This window comes from Stenella coeruleoalba (assembly GCF_951394435.1).
Source record: "Stenella coeruleoalba genome assembly, contig: scaffold_141, whole genome shotgun sequence".
Taxonomy (NCBI): Eukaryota; Metazoa; Chordata; class Mammalia; order Artiodactyla; family Delphinidae; genus Stenella; species Stenella coeruleoalba.
The window spans coordinates 1-19630 of NW_027646081.1; the positions used below are offsets into that span (position 1 = coordinate 1).

Genomic DNA, 19630 nt, shown 5'->3' on the forward strand with positions numbered 1-19630 from the left:
CCATGGCCTGTCCTGCCTTTCTGGATTTTACACTTTTTTCAGATGGCCCTTTTGACCGGGGGGAAGTGAGACTTCATGGTAGTGCAGATTTCCTTTGCAAGCTTGCTTGGTTGGCCAAAAAGGGCGTATGCGTTTTTTCCTGAATATATTCAGGAAAAAATGCATACGCCCTTTTTGGCCAAGTGCATCATTGTGGACGTTCTGCCTCTTTTCCTATGCTTTCAATGCAATTCCAGTCTACCTCCTGAAATCGGTTTCCTGCAATTCTGCCCCGCTTTCAAGTCCTCTTGGCAGCCTTACTTCAGTCTATTTTTGGACGATAGCTGTCATTTATAACTCTGCATGTTTGTGAATTACAGTGCCCCTGAGCTCCTTTCTTCAACTCGCTTTCTTGTGACCTGGCCGCAACACCGCAGGATGGCTTCAGGCCCTAATCTGGTTCCGGCCCGGCACGCTGAGCCTTTGGTTATTTCCTCTTCCTGGTGGGAAATGAGAGTTAAATTTGCCCGTCCAGACACCTCCAGCTAGCCTCTCATTGGTTCTCGCTATTCCTGTTCATCTTCTGCAGAAATTGCAAACTGGGCCAAACAGGAGGTTAAAGGGACTGACTCTCCAAGTGGGGAGAGTGTTAGTAAAGCGTCTGGAATGTTGCACCCGAGTACCAGGGTAGGAAAACTGAGATATATTTGAACACGTCTCCTGATCACATGGTTGATCATACTCTAGGTTCCACATGCATGTTTTAGCTGAAGGAAGAATACCTTAAACCTGGGTAGTTGAAACCCGTGGAAAGGGTACCATGTAATATGACTTCAAAGGGTCTTCATTTGCTCACCGAACCTCTCCAATCCTATCACTGCTGCGTTTATGCCCCTGTACACATGCTTGATTCTCTTTCGGAGACATAGCAATCCATAGGTTTTAAGATACTTACTAGTCAGGTACATTCTTAGGCGTTTAATATGGGGTGTTGAGTCCATTTCGTTGAGCAAGGAGTAGCTCTTGTCTATTCCATATTTGGCTTAAGGAACTTTACCTGTGCTCATTTCAATCTCTGGTTTTATGCAGCACCCCAACTCACCTTTACCCTTAAGCAAGAATAAGTTGGTTTTCTAAATTTGAGACCCTGTTCTGTTCTGTAATTCAGTTCCTGTGTAGCCAAGTTTACATTCCGTGTATTACTGATATCTTATGATGTTTCTTTTTCTGTGTGACTTATTTCAGTTAGAATCATCATACCTGAATCCACTCATTGTGCTGCTAAGGGCCTGATGACACAGATTTCATTGCTGTGTGATATTGCTTTGTAAGTAAATACCACAACTTCTTTATCCATTTTTCACTTTCTGCGATGTTGAACTTGTACTGTAAACGAGGTTCTTGTAAACAGAGCCGTTCCAAACTTTGGGGTAGCTGTGTCTTTTTGATTTTAATTTCCCTAAGCTATAGGACCATAAGTGGAAGTGCCCTAGGTTCTGTTGCTTTGTTTTTTAGATGTTTCAGGAAACACCATACACTTCTCCCGAGTGGTTGTTGGCAATTTACATCCCGCCCATCAGCATAACAAGGCTCCCAGTTCTCCATGGCCTGTCGTGCCTTTCTGGATTTTACACTTTTTTCAGATGGCCCTTTTGACCGGGGGGAAGTGAGACTTCATTGTAGTGCAGATTTCCTTTGCAAGCTTGCTTGGTTGGCCAAAAAGGGCGTATGCGTTTTTTCCTGAATATATTCAGGAAAAAACGCATACGCCCTTTTTGGCCAAGTGCATCATTGTGGACGTTCTGCCTCTTTTCCTATGCTTTCAATGCAACTCCAGTCTACCTCCTGAAATCGGTTTCCTGCAATTCTGCCCCGCTTTCAAGTCCTCTTGGCAGCCTTACTTCAGTCTATTTTTGGACAATAGCTGTCATTTATAACTCTGCAGGTTTGTGAATTACAGTGCCCCTGAGCTCCTTTCTTCAACTCGCTTTCTTGTGCCCTGGCCGCAACATCGCAGGATGGCTTCAGGCCCTAATCTGGTTCCGGCCCGGCACGCTGAGCCTTTGGTTAATTCCTCTTCCTGGTGGGAAATGAGAGTTAAATTTGCCCGTCCAGACACCTCCAGCTAGCCTCTCATTGGTTCTCGCTATTCCTGTTCATCTTCCGCAGAAATTGCAAACTGGGCCAAACAGGAGGTTAAAGGGACTGACTCTCCAAGTGGGGAGAGTGTTAGTAAAGCGTCTGGAATGTTGCACCCGAGTACCAGGGGAGGAAAACTGAGACATATTTGAACATGTCTCCCGATCACATGGTTGATCATACTCTAGGTTCCACATGCATGTTTTAGCTGAAGGAAGAATACCTTAAACCTGGGTAGTTGAAACCCGTGGAATGGGTACCATGTAATATGACTTCAAAGGGTCTTCATTTGCTCACCGAACCTCTCCAATCCTATCACTGCTGCGTTTATGCCCCTGTACACATGCTTGATTCTCTTTCGGAGACATAACAATCCATAGGTTTTAAGATACTTCAAGTCAGGTACATTCTTAGGCGTTTAATACGCGGTGTTGAGTCCATTTCGTTGAGCAAGGAGTAGCTCTTGTCTATTCCATATTTGGCTTAAGGAACTTTATCTGTGCTCATTTCAATCTCTGGTTTTATGCAGCACCCCAACTCTCCTTTACTCTTAAGCAAGAATAAGTTGGTTTTCTAAATTTGAGACCCTGTTCTGTTCTGTAATTCAGTTCCTGTGTAGCCAAGTTTACATTCCGTGTATTACTGATATCTTATGATGTTTCTTTTTCTGTGTGACTTATTTCAGTTAGAATCATCATACCTGAATCCACTCATTGTGCTGCTAAGGGCCTGATGACACAGATTTCATTGCTGAGTGATATTGCTTTGTAAGTAAATACCACAACTTCTTTATCCATTTTTCACTTTCTGTGATATTGAACTTGTACGGTAAACGAGGTTCTTGTAAACGGAGGCGTCCCAAACTTTGGGGTGGCTGTGTCTTTTTGATTTTAATTTCCCTAAGCTATAGGACCATAAGTGGAAGTGCCCTAGGTTCTGTTGCTTTGTTTTTTAGATGTTTCAGGAAACACCATACACTTCTCCCGAGTGGTTGTTGGCAATTTACATCCCGCCCATCAGCATAACAAGGCTCCCAGTTCTCCATGGCCTGTCCTGCCTTTCTGGATTTTACACTTTTTTCAGATGGCCCTTTTGACCGGGGGGAAGTGAGACTTCATTGTAGTGCAGATTTCCTTTGCAAGCTTGCTTGGTTGGCCAAAAAGTGCGTATGCGTTTTTTCCTGAATATATTCAGGAAAAAACGCATACGCCCTTTTTGGCCAAGTGCATCATTGTGGACGTTCTGCCTCTTTTCCTATGCTTTCAATGCAATTCCAGTCTACCTCCTGAAATCGGTTTCCTGCAATTCTGCCCCGCTTTCAAGTCCTCTTGGCAGCCTTACTTCAGTCTATTTTTGGACGATAGCTGTCATTTATAACTCTGCAGGTTTGTGAATTACAGTGCCCCTGAGCTCCTTTCTTCAACTCGCTTTCTTGTGACCTGGCCGCAACACCGCAGGATGGCTTCAGGCCCTAATCTGGTTCCGGCACGGCACACTGAGCCTTTGGTTATTTCCTCTTCCTGGTGGGAAATGAGAGTTAAATTTGCCCGTCCAGACACCTCCAGCTAGCCTCTCATTGGTTCTCGCTATTCCTGTTCATCTTCCGCAGAAATTGCAAACTGGGCCAAACAGGAGGTTAAAGGGACTGACTCTCCAAGTGGGGAGAGTGTTAGTAAAGCGTCTGGAATGTTGCACCCGAGTACCAGGGGAGGAAAACTGAGACATATTTGAACACGTCTCCCGTTCACATGGTTGATCATACTTGGGTTCCACATGCATGTTTTAGCTGAAGGAAGAATACCTAAAACCTAGGTAGTTGAAACCCGTGGAATGGGTACCATGCAATATGACTTCAAAGGGTCTTCATTTGCTCACCGAACCTCCCCAATCCTATCACTGCTGCGTTTATGCCCCTGTACACATGCTTGATTCTCTTTCGGAGACATAGCAATCCATAGGTTTTAAGATACTTACTAGTCAGGTACATTCTTAGGCGTTTAATATGCGGTGTTGAGTCCATTTCGTTGAGCAAGGAGTAGCTCTTGTCTATTCCATATTTGGCTTAAGGAACTTTATCTGTGCTCATTTCAATCTCTGGTTTTATGCAGCACCCCAACTCACCTTTCCCCTTAAGCAAGCATAAGTTGGTTTTCTAAATTTGAGACCCTGTTCTGTTCTGTAATTCAGTTCCTGTGTAGCCAAGTTTACATTCCGTGTATTACTGATATCTTATGATGTTTCTTTTTCTGTGTGACTTATTTCAGTTAGAATCATCATACCTGAATCCACTCATTGTGCTGCTAAGGGCCTGATGACACAGATTTCATTGCTGAGTGATATTGCTTTGTAAGTAAATACCACAACTTCTTTATCCATTTTTCACTTTCTGCGATGTTGAACTTGTACTGTAAATGAGGTTCTTGTAAACAGAGCCGTTCCAAACTTTGGGGTGGCTGTGTCTTTTTGATTTTAATTTCCCTAAGCTATAGGACCATAAGTGGAAGTGCCCTAGGTTCTGTTGCTTTGTTTTTTAGATGTTTCAGGAAACACCATACACTTCTCCCGAGTGGTTGTTGGCAATTTACATCCCGCCCATCAGCATAACAAGGCTCCCAGTTCTCCAGGGCCTGTCCTGCCTTTCTGGATTTTACACTTTTTTCAGATGGCCCTTTTGACCAGGGGGAAGTGAGACTTCATTGTAGTGCAGATTTCCTTTGCAAGCTTGCTTGGTTGGCCAAAAAGGGCGTATGCGTTTTTTCCTGAATATATTCAGGAAAAAACGCATACGCCCTTTTTGGCCAAGTGCATCATTGTGTACGTTCTGCCTCTTTTCCTATGCTTTCAATGCAATTCCAGTCTACCTCCTGAAATCGGTTTCCTGCAATTCTGCCCCGCTTTCAAGTCCTCTTGGCAGCCTTACTTTAGTCTATTTTTGGACGATAGCTGTCATTTATAACTCTGCAGGTTTGTGAATTACAGTGCCCCTGAGCTCCTTTCTTCAACTCGCTTTCTTGTGACCTGGCCGCAACACCGCAGGATGGCTTCAGGCCCTAATCTGGTTCCGGCACGGCACACTGAGCCTTTGGTTATTTCCTCTTCCTGGTGGGAAATGAGAGTTAAATTTGCCCGTCCAGACACCTCCAGCTAGCCTTTCATTGGTTCTCGCTATTCCTGTTCATCTTCCGCAGAAATTGCAAACTGGGCCAAACAGGAGGTTAAAGGGACTGACTCTCCAAGTGGGGAGAGTGTTAGTAAAGCGTCTGGAATGTTGCACCCGAGTACCAGGGGAGGAAAACTGAGACATATTTCAACACGTCTCCCGTTCACGTGGTTGATCATACTGGGGTTCCATATGCATGTTTTAGCTGAAGGAAGAATACCTAAAACCTGGGTAGTTGAAACCCGTGGAATGGGTACCATGCAATATGACTTCAAAGGGTCTTCATTTGCTCACCGAACCTCTCCAATCCTATCACTGCTGCGTTTATGCCCCTGTACACATGCTTGATTCTCTTTCGGAGACATAGCAATCCATAGGTTTTAAGATACTTACTAGTCAGGTACATTCTTAGGCGTTTAATATGCGGTGTTGAGTCCATTTCGTTGAGCAAGGAGTAGCTCTTGTCTATTCCATATTTGGCTTAAGGAACTTTATCTGTGCTCATTTCAATCTCTGGTTTTATGCAGCACCCCAACTCACCTTTCCCCTTAAGCAAGCATAAGTTGGTTTTCGAAATGTGAGACCCTGTTCTGTTCTGTAATTCAGTTCCTGTGTAGCCAAGTTTACATTCCGTGTATTACTGATATCTTATGATGTTTCTTTTTCTGTGTGACTTATTTCAGTTAGAATCATCATACCTGAATCCACTCATTGTGCTGCTAAGGGCCTGATGACACAGATTTCATTGCTGAGTGATATTGCTTTGTAAGTAAATACCACAACTTCTTTATCCATTTTTCACTTTCTGCGATGTTGAACTTGTACTGTAAACGAGGTTCTTGTAAACAGAGCCGTTCCAAACTTTGGGGTGGCTGTGTCTTTTTGATTTTAATTTCCCTAAGCTATAGGACCATAAGTGGAAGTGCCCTAGGTTCTGTTGCTTTGTTTTTTAGATGTTTCAGGAAACACCATACACTTCTCCCGAGTGTCTGTTGGCAATTTACATCCCGCCCATCAGCATAACAAGGCTCCCAGTTCTCCATGGCCTGTCCTGCCTTTCTGGATTTTACACTTTTTTCAGATGGCCCTTTTGACCGGGGGGAAGTGAGACTTCATAGTAGTGCAGATTTCCTTTGCAACCTTGCTTGGTTGGCCAAAAAGGGCGTATGCGTTTTTTCCTGAATATATTCAGGAAAAAACGCATACGCCCTTTTTGGCCAAGTGCATCATTGTGGACGTTCTGCCTCTTTTCCTATGCTTTCAATGCAATTCCAGTCTACCTCCTGAAATCGGTTTCCTGCAATTCTGCCCCGCTTTCAAGTCCTCTTGGCAGCCTTACTTCAGTATATTTTTGGACGATAGCTGTCATTTATAACTCTGCAGGTTTGTGAATTACAGTGCCCCTGAGCTCCTTTCTTCAACTCGCTTTCTTGTGAGCTGGCCGCAACACCGCAGGATGGCTTCAGGCCCTAATCTGGTTCCGGCACGGCACGCTGAGCCTTTGGTTAATTCCTCTTCCTGGTGGGAAATGAGAGTTAAATTTGCCCGTCCAGACACCTCCAGCTAGTCTCTCATTGGTTCTCGCTATTCCTGTTCATCTTCCGCAGAAATTGCAAACTGGGCCAAACAGGAGGTTAAAGACACTGACTCTCCAAGTCGGGAGAGTGTTAGTAAAGCGTCTGGAATGTTGCACCCGAGTACCAGGGTACGAAAACTGAAACATATTTGAACACGTCTCCCAATCACATGGTTGATCATACTCTGGGTTCCACATGCATGTTTTAGCTGAAGGAAGAATACCTAAAACCTGGGTAGTTGAAACCCGTGGAATGGGTACCATGCAATATGACTTCAAAGGGTCTTCATTTGCTCACCGAACCTCTCCAATCCTATCACTGCTGCGTTTATGCCCCTGTACACATGCTTGATTCTCTTTCGGAGACATAGCAATCCATAGGTTTTAAGATACTTACTAGTCAGGTACATTCTTAGGCGTTTAATATGCGGTGTTGAGTCCATTTCGTTGAGCAAGGAGTAGCTCTTGTCTATTCCATATTTGACTTAAGGAACTTTATCTGTGCTCATTTCAATCTCTGGTTTTATGCAGCACCCCAACTCACCTTTCCCCTTAAGCAAGCATAAGTTGGTTTTCGAAATTTGAGACCCTGTTCTGCTCTGTAATTCAGTTCCTGTGTAGCCAAGTTTACATTCCGTGTATTACTGATATCTTATGATGTTTCTTTTTCTGTGTGACTTATTTCAGTTAGAATCATCATACCTGAATCCACTCATTGTGCTGCTAAGGGCCTGATGACACAGATTTCATTGCTGAGTGATATTGCTTTGTAAGTAAATACCACAACTTCTTTATCCATTTTTCACTTTCTGCGATGTTGAACTTGTACTGTAAACGAGGTTCTTGTAAACAGAGCCGTTCGAAACTTTGGGGTGGCTGTGTCTTTTTGATTTTAATTTCCCTAAGCTATAGGACCATAAGTGGAAGTGCCCTAGGCTCTGTTGCTTTGTTTTTTAGATGTTTCAGGAAACACCATACACTTCTCCCGAGTGGTTGTTGGCAATTTACATCCCGCCCATCAGCATAACAAGGCTCCCAGTTCTCCATGGCCTGTCCTGCCTTTCTGGATTTTACACTTTTTTCAGATGTCCCTTTTGACCTAGGGGAAGTGAGACTTCATTGTAGTGCAGATTTCCTTTGCAAGCTTGCTTGGTTGGCCAAAAAGGGCGTATGCGTTTTTTCCTGAATATATTCAGGAAAACACGCATACGCCCTTTTTGGCCAAGTGCATCATTGTGGACGTTCTGCCTCTTTTCCTATGCATTCAATGCAATTCCAGTCTACCTCCTAAAATCGGTTTCCTGCAATTCTGCCCCGCTTTCAAGTCCTCTTGGCAGCCTTACTTCAGTCTATTTTTGGACGATAGCTGTCATTTATAACTCTGCAGGTTTGTGAATTACAGTGCCCCTGAGCTCCTTTCTTCAACTCGCTTTCTTGTGAGCTGGCCGCAACACCACAGGATGGCTTCAGGCCCTAATCTGGTTCCGGTACGGCACACTGAGCCTTTGGTTATTTCCTCTTCCTGGTGGGAAATGAGAGTTAAATTTGCCCGTCCAGACACCTCCAGCTAGCCTCTCATTGGTTCTCGCTATTCCTGTTCATCTTCCGCAGAAATTGCAAACTGTGCCAAACAGGAGGTTAAAGGCGCTGACTCTCCAAGTGGGGAGAGTGTTAGTAAAGCGTCTGGAATGTTGCACCCGAGTACCAGGGGAGGAAAACTGAGACATATTTGAACACGTCTCCCGTTCACATGGTTGATCATACTTGGGTTCCACATGCATGTTTTAGCTGAAGGAAGAATACCTAAAACCTGGGTAGTTGAAACCCGTGGAATGGGTACCATGCAATATGACTTCAAAGGGTCTTCATTTGCTCACCGAACCTCCCCAATCCTATCACTGCTGCGTTTATGCCCCTGTACACATGCTTGATTCTCTTTCAGAGACATAGCAATCCATAGGTTTTAAGATACTTTCTAGTCAGGTACATTCTTAGGCGTTTAATATGCGGTGTTGAGTCCATTTCTTTGAGCAAGGAGTAGCTCTTGTCTATTCCATATTTGGCTTAAGGAACTTTATCTGTGCTCATTTCAATCTCTGGTTTTATGCAGCACCCCAACTCACCTTTCCCCTTAAGCAAGCATAAGTTGGTTTTCTAAATTTGAGACCCTGTTCTGTTCTGTAATTCAGTTCCTGTGTAGCCAAGTTTACATTCCGTGTATTACTGATATCTTATGATGTTTCTTTTTCTGTGTGACTTATTTCAGTTAGAATCATCATACCTGAATCCACTCATTGTGCTGCTAAGGTCCTGATGACACAGATTTCATTGCTGAGTGATATTGCTTTGTAAGTAAATACCACAACTTCTTTATCCATTTTTCACTTTCTGCGATTTTGAACTTGTACTGTAAACGAGGTTCTTGTAAACAGAGCCGTTCCAAACTTTGGGGTGGCTGTGTCTTTTTGATTTTAATTTCCCTAAGCTATAGGACCATAAGTGGAACTGCCCTAGGTTCTGTTGCTTTGTTTTTTAGATGTTTCAGGAAACACCATACACTTCTCCAGAGTGTCTGTTGGCAATTTACATCCTGCCCATCAGCATAACAAGGCTCCCAGTTCTCCATGGCCTGTCCTGCCTTTCTGGATTTTACACTTTTTTCAGATGGCCCTTTTGACCGGGGGGAAGTGAGACTTCATTGTAGTGCAGATTTCCTTTGCAAGCTTGCTTGGTTGGCCAAAAAGGGCGTATGCGTTTTTTCCTGAATATATTCAGGAAAAAACGCATACGCCCTTTTTGGCCAAGTGCATCATTGTGGACCTTCTGCCTCTTTTCCTATGCTTTCAATGCAATTCCAGTCTACCTCCTGAAATCGGTTTCCTGCAATTCTGCCCCGCTTTCAAGTCCTCTTGGCAGCCTTACTTCAGTCTATTTTTGGACAATAGCTGTCATTTATAACTCTGCAGGTTTGTGAATTACAGTGCCCCTGAGCTCCTTTCTTCAACTCGCTTTCTTGTGAGCTGGCCGCAACACCGCAGGATGGCTTCAGGCCCTAATCTGGTTCCGGCACGGCACGCTGAGCCTTTGGTTATTTCCTCTTCCTGGTGGGAAATGAGAGTTAAATTTGCCCGTCCAGACACCTCCAGCTAGCCTCTCATTGGTTCTCGCTATTCCTGTTCATCTTCCGCAGAAATTGCAAACTGGGCCAAACAGGAGGTTAAAGGGACTGACTCTCCAAGTGGGGAGAGTGTTAGTAAAGCATCTGGAATGTTGCACCCGAGTACCAGGGGAGGAAAACTGAGACATATTTGAACACGTCTCCCGTTCACGTGGTTGATCATACTTGGGTTCCACATGCATGTTTTAGCTGAAGGAAGAATACCTTAAACCTGGGTAGTTGAAACCCGTGGAATGGGTACCATGCAATATGACTTCAAAGGGTCTTCATTTGCTCACCGAACCTCTCCAATCCTATCACTGCTGCGTTTATGCCCCTGTACACATGCTTGATTCTCTTTTGGAGACATAGCCATCCATAGGTTTTAAGATACTTTCTAGTCAGGTACATTCTTAGGCATTTAATATGCGGTGTTGAGTCCATTTCGTTGAGCAAGGAGTAGCTCTTGTCTATTCCATATTTGGCTTAAGGAACTTTATCTGTGCTCATTTCAATCTCTGGTTTTATGCAGCACCCCAACTCACCTTTTCCCTTAAGCAAGCATAAGTTGGTTTTCTAAATTTGAGACCCTGTTCTGTTCTGTAATTCAGTTCCTGTGTAGCCAAGTTTACATTCCGTGTATTACTGATATCTTATGATGTTTCTTTTTCTGTGTGACTTATTTCAGTTAGAATCATCATACCTGAATCCACTCATTGTGCTGCTAAGGGCCTGATGACACAGATTTCATTGCTGAGTGATATTGCTTTGTAAGTAAATACCACAACTTCTTTATCCATTTTTCACTTTCTGCGATGTTGAACTTGTACTGTAAACGAGGTTCTTGTAAACAGAGCCGTTCCAAACTTTGGGGTGGCTGTGTCTTTTTGATTTTAAATTCCCTAAGCCTTAGGACCATAAGTGGCAGTGCCCTAGGCTCTGTTGCTTTGTTTTTTAGATGTTTCAGGAAACACCATACACTTCTCCCAAGTGGTTGTTGGCAATTTACATCCCGCCCATCAGCATAACAAGGCTCCCAGTTCTCCATGGCCTGTCCTGCCTTTCTGGATTTTACACTTTTTTCAGATGGCCCTTTTGACCAGGGGGAAGTGAGACTTCATTGTAGTGCAGATTTCCTTTGCAAGCTTGCTTGGTTGGCCAAAAAGGGCGTATGCGTTTTTTCCTGAATATATTCAGGAAAAAACGCATACGCCCTTTTTGGCCAAGTGCATCATTGTGGGCGTTCTGCCTCTTTTCCTATGCTTTCAATGCAATTCCAGTCTACCTCCTGAAATCGGTTTCCTGCAATTCTGCCCCACTTTCAACTCCTCTTGGCAGCCTTACTTCAGTATATTTTTGGACGATAGCTGTCATTTATTACTCTGCAGGTTTGTGAATTACAGTGCCCCTGAGCTCCTTTCTTCAACTCGCTTTCTTTTGAGCTGGCCGCAATACCGCAGGATGGCTTCAGGCCCTAATCTGGTTCTGGTACGGCACGCTGAGCCTTTGGTTATTTCCTCTTCCTGGTGGGAAATGAGAGTTAAATTTGCCCGTCCAGACACCTCCAGCTAGCCTCTCATTGGTTCTCACTATTCCTGTTCATCTTCCGCAGAAATTGCAAACTGGGCCAAACAGGAGGTTAAAGGCGCTGACTCTCCAAGTGGGGAGAGTGTTAGTAAAGCGTCTGGAATGTTGCACCCGAGTACCAGGGGAGGAAAACTGAGACATATTTGAACACGTCTCCCGTTCACATGGTTGATCATACTTGGGTTCCACATGCATGTTTTAGCTGAAGGAAGAATACCTAAAACCTGGGTAGTTGAAACCCGTGGAATGGGTACCATGCAATATGACTTCAAAGGGTCTTCATTTGCTCACCGAACCTCTCCAATCCTATCACTGCTGCGTTTATGCCCCTGTACACATGCTTGATTCTCTTTCGGAGACATAGCAATCCATAGGTTTTAAGATACTTACTAGTCAGGTACATTCTTAGGCGTTTAATATGCGGTGTTGAGTCCATTTCGTTGAGCAAGGAGTAGCTCTTGTCTATTCCATATTTGGCTTAAGGAACTTTATCTGTGCTCATTTCAATCTCTGGTTTTATGCAGCACCCCAACTCACCTTTCCCCTTAAGCAAGCATAAGTTGGTTTTCGAAATGTGAGACCCTGTTCTGTTCTGTAATTCAGTTCCTGTGTAGCCAAGTTTACATTCCGTGTATTACTGATATCTTATGATGTTTCTTTTTCTGTGTGACTTACTTCAGTTAGAATCATCATACCTGAATCCACTCATTGTGCTGCTAAGGGCCTGATGACACAGATTTCATTGCTGAGTGATATTGCTTTGTAAGTAAATACCACAACTTCTTTATCCATTTTTCACTTTCTGCGATGTTGAACTTGTACTGTAAACGAGGTTCTTGTAAACAGAGCCGTTCCAAACTTTGGGGTGGCTGTGTCTTTTTGATTTTAATTTCCCTAAGCTATAGGACCATAAGTGGAAGTGCCCTAGGTTCTGTTGCTTTGTTTTTTAGATGTTTCAGGAAACACCATACACTTCTCCCGAGTGTCTGTTGGCAATTTACATCCCGCCCATCAGCATAACAAGGCTCCCAGTTCTCCATGGCCTGTCCTGCCTTTCTGGATTTTACACTTTTTTCAGATGGCCCTTTTGACCGGGGGGAAGTGAGACTTCATTGTAGTGCAGATTTCCTTTGCAAGCTTGCTTGGTTGGCCAAAAAGGGCGTATGCGTTTTTTCCTGAATATATTCAGGAAAAAACGCATACGCCCTTTTTGGCCAAGTGCATCATTGTGGACGTTCTGCCTCTTTTCCTATGCTTTCAATGCAATTCCAGTCTACCTCCTGAAATCGGTTTCCTGCAATTCTGCCCCGCTTTCAAGTCCTCTTGGCAGCCTTACTTCAGTCTATTTTTGGACAATAGCTGTCATTTATAACTCTGCAGGTTTGTGAATTACAGTGCCCCTGAGCTCCTTTCTTCAACTCGCTTTCTTGTGAGCTGGCCGCAACACCGCAGGATGGCTTCAGGCCCTAATCTGGTTCCGGCACGGCACGCTGAGCCTTTGGTTATTTCCTCTTCCTGGTGGGAAATGAGAGTTAAATTTGCCCGTCCAGACACCTCCAGCTAGCCTCTCATTGGTTCTCGCTATTCCTGTTCATCTTCCGCAGAAATTGCAAACTGGGCCAAACAGGAGGTTAAAGGCGCTGACTCTCCAAGTGGGGAGAGTGTTAGTAAAGCGTCTGGAATGTTGCACCCGAGTACCAGGGGAGGAAAACTGAGACATATTTGAACACGTCTCCCGTTCACATGGTTGATCATACTTGGGTTCCACATGCATGTTTTAGCTGAAGGAAGAATACCTAAAACCTGGGTAGTTGAAACCCGTGGAATGGGTACCATGCAATATGACTTCAAAGGGTCTTCATTTGCTCACCGAACCTCTCCAATCCTATCACTGCTGCGTTTATGCCCCTGTACACATGCTTGATTCTCTTTCGGAGACATAGCAATCCATAGGTTTTAAGATACTTACTAGTCAGGTACATTCTTAGGGGTTTAATATGCGGTGTTGAGTCCATTTCGTTGAGCAAGGAGTAGCTCTTGCCTATTCCATATTTGGCTTAAGGAACTTTATCTGTGCTCATTTCAATCTCTGGTTTTATGCAGCACCCCAACTCACCTTTTCCCTTAAGCAAGCATAAGTTGGTTTTCTAAATTTGAGACACTGTTCTGTTCTGTAATTCAGTTCCTGTGTAGCCAAGTTTACATTCCGTGTATTACTGATATCTTATGATGTTTCTTTTTCTGTGTGACTTATTTCAGTTAGAATCATCATACCTGAATCCACTCATTGTGCTGCTAAGGGCCTGATGACACAGATTTCATTGCTGAGTGATATTGCTTTGTAAGTAAATACCACAACTTCTTTATCCATTTTTCACTTTCTGCGATGTTGAACTTGTACTGTAAACGAGGTTCTTGTAAACAGAGCCATTCCAAACTTTGGGGTGGCTGTGTCTTTTTGATTTTAAATTCCCTAAGCCTTAGGACCATAAGTGGCAGTGCCCTAGGCTCTGTTGCTTTGTTTTTTAGATGTTTCAGGAAACACCATACACTTCTCCCAAGTGGTTGTTGGCAATTTACATCCCGCCCATCAGCATAACAAGGCTCCCAGTTCTCCATGGCCTGTCCTGCCTTTCTGGATTTTACACTTTTTTCAGATGGCCCTTTTGACCGGGGGGAAGTGAGACTTCATTGTAGTGCAGATTTCCTTTGCAAGCTTGCTTGGTTGGCCAAAAAGGGCGTATGCGTTTTTTCCTGAATATATTCAGGAAAAAACGCATACGCCCTTTTTGGCCAAGTGCATCATTGTGGGCGTTCTGCCTCTTTTCCTATGCTTTCAATGCAATTCCAGTCTACCTCCTGAAATCGGTTTCCTGCAATTCTGCCCCACTTTCAACTCCTCTTGGCAGCCTTACTTCAGTATATTTTTGGACGATAGCTGTCATTTATTACTCTGCAGGTTTGTGAATTACAGTGCCCCTGAGCTCCTTTCTTCAACTCGCTTTCTTTTGAGCTGGCCGCAATACCGCAGGATGGCTTCAGGCCCTAATCTGGTTCCGGTACGGCACGCTGAGCCTTTGGTTATTTCCTCTTCCTGGTGGGAAATGAGAGTTAAATTTGCCCGTCCAGACACCTCCAGCTAGCCTCTCATTGGTTCTCACTATTCCTGTTCATCTTCCGCAGAAATTGCAAACTGGGCCAAACAGGAGGTTAAAGGCGCTGACTCTCCAAGTGGGGAGAGTGTTAGTAAAGCGTCTGGAATGTTGCACCCGAGTACCAGGGGAGGAAAACTGAGACATATTTGAACATGTCTCCCGTTCACATGGTTGATCATACTCTGGGTTCCACATGCACGTTTTAGCTGAAGGAAGAATACCTTAAACCTTGAGAGTTGAGACCCGTGGAATGGGTACCATGCAATATGACTTCAAAGGGTCTTCATTTGCTCACCGAACCTCTCCAATCCTATCACTGCTGCGTTTATTCCCCTGTACACACGCTTGATTCTCTTTTGGAGACATAGCAATCCATAGGTTTTAAGATACTTACTAGTCAGGTACATTCTTAGGGGTTTAATATGGGGTTTTGAGTCCATTTCGTTGAGCAAGGAGTAGCTCTTGTCTATTCCATATTTGGCTTAAGGAACTTTATCTGTGCTCATTTCAATCTCTGGTTTTATGCAGCACCCCAACTCACCTTTCCCCTTAAGCAAGCATAAGTTGGTTTTCTAAATTTGAGACCCTGTTCTGTTTTGGAATGCAGTTCCTATGTAGCCAAGTTTACATTCCGTGTATTAGTGATATCTTATGATGTTTCTTTTTCTGTGTGACTTATTTCAGTTAGAATCATCCTACCTGAATCCACTCATTATGCTGCTACGGGCCTGATGACATAGATTTCATTGCTGAGTGATACTGCATTGTACGTAAGTACCACAAGTTCTTTATCCATTTTTCACTTTCTGCGATGTTGAACTTGTACTGTAAACGAGGTTCTTGTAAACAGAGGCGTCCCAAACTTTGGGGTGGCTGTGTCTTTTTGATTTTAATTTCCCTAAGCTATAGGACCATAAGTGGCAGTGCCCTAGGCTCTGTTGCTTTGTTTTTTAGATGTTTCAGGAAACACCATACTCTTCTCCCGAGTGTCTGTTGGCAATTTACATCCCGCCCATCAGCATAACAAGGCTCCCAGTTCTCCATGGCCTGTCCTGCCTTTCTGGATTTTACACTTTTTTCAGATGGCCCTTTTGACCGGGGGGAAGTGAGACTTCATTGTAGTGCAGATTTCCTTTGCAAGCTTGCTTGGTTGGCCAAAAAGGGCGTATGTGTTTTTTCCTGAATATATTCAGGAAAAAACGCATACGCCCTTTTTGGCCAAGTGCATCATTGTGGACGTTCTGCCTCTTTTCCTATGCTTTCAATGCAATTCCAGTCTACCTCCTGAAATCGGTTTCCTGCAATTCTGCCCCGCTTTCAAGTCCTCTTGGCAGCCTTACTTCAGTCTATTTTTGGACGATAGCTGTCATTTATAACTCTGCAGGTTTGTGAATTACAGTGCCCCTGAGCTCCTTTCTTCAACTCGCTTTCTTTTGAGCTGGCCGCAACACCGCAGGATGGCTTCAGGCCCTAATCTGGTTCCGGCACGGCACGCTGAGCCTTTGGTTAATTCCTCTTCCTGGTGGGAAATGAGAGTTAAATTTGCCCGTCCAGACACCTCCAGCTAGCCTCTCATTGGTTCTCGCTATTCCTGTTCATCTTCCGCAGAAATTGCAAACTGGGCCAAACAGGAGGTTAAAGGGACTGACTCTCCAAGTGGGGAGAGTGTTAGTAAAGCGTCTGGAATGTTGCACCCGAGTACCAGGGGAGGAAAACTGAGACATATTTGAACACGTCTCCCGATCACATGGTTGATCATACTCTAGGTTCCACATGCATGTTTTAGCTGAAGAAAGAATACCTTAAACCTGGGTAGTTGAAACCCGTGGAATGGGTACCATGCAATATGACTTCAAAGGGTCTTCATTTGCTCACCGAACCTCTCCAATCCTATCACTGCTGCGTTTATGCCCCTGTACACATGCTTGATTCTCTTTCGGAGACATAGCAATCCATAGGTTTTAAGATACTTACAAGTCCGGTACATTCTTAGACGTTTAATATGCGGTGTTGAGTCCATTTCGTTGAGCAAGGAGTAGCTCTTGTCTATTCCATATTTGGCTTAAGGAACTTTATCTGTGCTCATTTCAATCTCTGGTTTTATGCAGCACCCCAACTCACCTTTACCCTTAAGCAAGCATAAGTTGGTTTTCTAAATTTGAGACCCTGTTCTGTTCTGTAATTCAGTTCCTGTGTAGCCAAGTTTTCATTCCGTGTATTACTGATATCTTATGATGTTTCTTTTTCTGTGTGACTTATTTCAGTTAGAATCATCATACCTGAATCCACTCATTGTGCTGCTAAGGGCCTGATGACACAGATTTCATTGCTGAGTGATATTGCTTTGTAAGTAAATACCACAACTTCTTTATCCATTTTTCACTTTCTGCGATGTTGAACTTGTACTGTAAACGAGGTTCTTGTAAACAGAGCCGTTCCAAACTTTGGGGTGGCTGTGTCTTTTTGATTTTAATTTCCCTAAGCTATAGGACCATAAGTGGCAGTGCCCTAGGCTCTGTTGCTTTGTTTTTTAGATGTTTCAGGAAACACCATACTCTTCTCCCGAGTGTCTGTTGGCAATTTACATCCCGCCCATCAGCATAACAAGGCTCCCAGTTCTCAATGGCCTGTTGCCTTTCTGGATTTTACACTTTTTTCAGATGGCCCTTTTGACCGGGGGGAAGTGAGACTTCATTGTAGTGCAGATTTCCTTTGCAAGCTTGCTTGGTTGGCCAAAAAGGGCGTATGCGTTTTTTCCTGATTATATTCAGGAAAAAACGCATACGCCCTTTTTGGCCAAGTGCATCATTGTGGACGTTCTGCCTCTTTTCCTATGCTTTCAATGCAATTCCAGTCTACCTCCTGAAATCGGTTTCCTGCAATTCTGCCCCGCTTTCAAGTCCTCTTGGCAGCCTTACTTCAGTATATTTTTGGACGATAGCTGTCATTTATAACTCTGCAGGTTTGTGAATTACAGTGCCCCTGAGCTCCTTTCTTCAACTCGCTTTCTTTTGAGCTGGCCGCAACACCGCAGGATGGCTTCAGGCCCTAATCTGGTTCCGGTACGGCACGCTGAGCCTTTGGTTATTTCCTCTTCCTGGTGGGAAATGAGAGTTAAATTTGCCCGTCCAGACACCTCCAGCTAGCCTCTCATTGGTTCTCGCTATTCCTGTTCATCTTCCGCAGAAATTGCAAACTGGGCCAAACAGGAGGTTAAAGGCGCTGACTCTCCAAGTGGGGAGAGTGTTAGTAAAGCGTCTGGAATGTTGCACCCGAGTACCAGGGGAGGAAAACTGAGACATATTTGAACACGTCTCCCGATCACATGGTTGATCATACTCTGGGTTCCACATGCATGTTTTAGCTGAAGGAAGAATACCTAAAACCTGGGTAGTTGAAACCCGTGGAATGGGTACCATGCAATATGACTTCAAAGGGTCTTCATTTGCTCACCGAACCTCTCCAATCCTATCACTGCTGCGTTTATGCCCCTGTACACATGCTTGATTCTCTTTCGGAGACATAGCAATCCATAGGTTTTAAGATACTTACTAGTCAGGTACATTCTTAGGCGTTTAATATGCGGTGTTGAGTCCATTTCGTTGAGCAAGGAGTAGCTCTTGTCTATTCCATATTTGGCTTAAGGAACTTTATCTGTGCTCATTTCAATCTCTGGTTTTATGCAGCAACCCAACTCACCTTTCCCCTTAAGCAAGCATAAGTTGGTTTTCTAAATTTGAGAACCTGTTCTGTTTTGGAATTCAGTTCCTGTGTAGCCAAGTTTACATTCCGTGTATTAGTGATATCTTATGATGTTTCTTTTTCTGTGTGACTTATTTCAGTTAGAATCATCGTACCTGAATCTACTCATTATGCTGCTATGGTCCTGATGACATAGATTTCATTGCTGAGTGATACTGCATTGTACGTAAGTACCACAAGTTCTTTATCCATTTTTCACTTTCTGCGATGGTGAACTTGTACTGTAAACGAGGTTCTTGTAAACAGAGCCGTTCCAAACTTTGGGGTGGCTGTGTCTTTTTGATTTTAATTTCCCTAAGCTATAGGACCATAAGTGGAAGTGCCCTAGGCTCTGTTGCTTTGTTTTTTAGATGTTTCAGGAAACACCATACACTTCTCCCGAGTGTCTGTTGGCAATTTACATCCCGCCCATCAGCATAACAAGGCTCCCAGTTCTCAATGGCCTGTTGCCTTTCTGGATTTTACACTTTTTTCAGATGGCCCTTTTGACCGGGGGGAAGTGAGACTTCATTGTAGTGCAGATTTCCTTTGCAAGCTTGCTTGGTTGGCCAAAAAGGGCGTATGCGTTTTTTCCTGATTATATTCAGGAAAAAACGCATACGCCCTTTTTGGCCAAGTGCATCATTGTGGACGTTCTGCCTCTTTTCCTATGCTTTCAATGCAATTCCAGTCTACCTCCTGAAATCGGTTTCCTGCAATTCTGCCCCGCTTTCAAGTCCTCTTGGCAGCCTTACTTCAGTCTATTTTTGGACGATAGCTGTCATTTATAACTCTGCAGGTTTGTGAATTACAGTGCCCCTGAGCTCCTTTCTTCAACTCGCTTTCTTGTGAGCTGGCCGCAACACCGCAGGATGGCTTCAGGCCCAAATCTGGTTCCGGCCCGGCATGCTGAGCCTTTGGTTAATTCCTCTTCCTGGTGGGAAATGAGAGTTAAATTTGCCCGTCCAGACACCTCCAGCTAGCCTCTCATTGGTTCTCGCTATTCCTGTTCATCTTCCGCAGAAATTGCAAACTGGGCCAAACAGGAGGTTAAAGGGACTGACTCTCCAAGTGGGGAGTGTGTTAGTAAAGCGTCTGGAATGTTGCACCCGAGTACCAGGGGAGGAAAACTGAGA

At 44.1% G+C, this 19630-nt stretch overlaps 1 long non-coding RNA gene across 1 annotated transcript in view; it reads left to right on the forward strand.

Annotated features, from left to right (window-relative positions):
- Positions 1 to 1224: 1224 nt before the first annotated feature.
- The window catches only part of LOC307181357, a 95335-nt gene continuing 76929 nt past the window's right edge, over positions 1225 to 19630 (forward strand). The window contains exon 1 of the long non-coding RNA XR_013826539.1: positions 1225 to 1306. This is a non-coding gene — a long non-coding RNA (uncharacterized lncRNA). The remainder of the gene's footprint in view (positions 1307 to 19630) is intronic.